A 1,628-nucleotide genomic window follows, 5' to 3' on the forward strand; every position below is an offset into this window, starting at 1 on the left:
GGAGTAAGGGAATAAAAAAATTTATTAGTTTTTTTTTAATTATTAGGAATGTAAAAGTCGTAACTCACATATCTGGGAAATGGAATAAGTGATAATGAAACAGATTTCGTAATGACGTTTAAGTCAGTGATATACACCTTTGTACATTTATTTTGCAAATTATTTTCAAATAACGATAATTGCTAATAATCATATTAATAATAATTATATCTTTGATGTCATAACACCAAACAATTGACCATGCCTACTTAAGTAATGTACAGCGCTTAATAATTAATGAAGATTAGTACCAGCTCTCATACACTTAGCTATCGCAGGAACTCTCGTGGTGAATAAAAAAGAAAAGTGAGCTGCCTCTGATCATTAGCTCTCACGAATGCTCGTAGTTTCATGTTCTCACTTGATTATTACTGATATTAACTCCCGCTATTTTCGTTCTCGTGAAACAAAACAGAAGAAAAATATGAAGCTTTTGTGTCTGTGTGAACGCACATATTAAACATAATTACTATACATCGCGCATTTTATGCGATACAATGTACAAGTTTCCCGGACACTGCGCTGTTTTCTCTGTCGGCTCGTATTTATATGCCGGAATTAAACAAATATGTAAATAAAAAAAAATACAATCGATATAATACATATATACATATTACATTATATATTAATTATATTTAAGAAATATACAGTATTAACAAAATACACAAATTACGAATGTGATAAATTTGAAAAATTGACTTCTTGTCGTAGCAAAATTTCGTTTATTCAAATAAATGAGGAAGCAAGATATATTTTAAGGTGTCTTAAAATATTTGAAATGTGCAGTTCTGCCTTGAAATGTACATGAATTCAGTCGTATGACTCGAACCGCCAGAGAGAGATGCGCGTGGAAAATTAATAGTAAAGAACAATTACATATTTGTAAAACATGATTTTTTTTATAAGCTCACATACGTTTTACTTCCTAATCTTTTCCTTATAGCATATATGTGCATACAAGCATACAACAATGAAAATCAAACATCCCTCGCGTACATACACTCGCACATACACATATACACAAAAATATTCTCTGTTGCTGGGAGAAATATTGTGATGCTTGAATTAATATTTCGAAAAGTAGGCAGAGTACGTCGACAAATTACTAGACAGACGGTATAAGATTATAATGTTAAGGTAGTATCGATGAGAGAGAAATTTTAATTTACACAATGTATTATATATATATATATATATTAAAATTTCCTTATTGAAATTGATCTATACGTGCCGAACACGAACAGCCTTATTTTTTCGTTTCTTTTCTATATGTACATGATATATTATTCGTAAGAAAACGAAAAACTCTCCGGAAAGATCCTTTTCAAACATTCCGTCCCCTCTAAAGACCGAACGATAATTTTGAATGATACTAAAAATAAGTACACCATACGAGTTGTGAAGCTGAAACCAGCTCGTTCGCAAAGATATCGTGACTGGCCCATTAACACCAACAATTAGATAGGTGCACTACTGAAATACATGCGCGACGAATTGATTGACATAATGAAAAATTATCGAAAAGTAGAGGCAATAGGACAATAACAACTTTCCCAGCGGAAAATCGTCTTGTACCATTATTTTTTTCC

The sequence above is a fragment of the Trachymyrmex cornetzi genome, unplaced genomic scaffold, assembly GCF_001594075.2.
Source record: "Trachymyrmex cornetzi isolate Tcor2-1 unplaced genomic scaffold, Tcor1.1 scaffold1093, whole genome shotgun sequence".
Classification (NCBI taxonomy): Eukaryota; Metazoa; Arthropoda; class Insecta; order Hymenoptera; family Formicidae; genus Trachymyrmex; species Trachymyrmex cornetzi.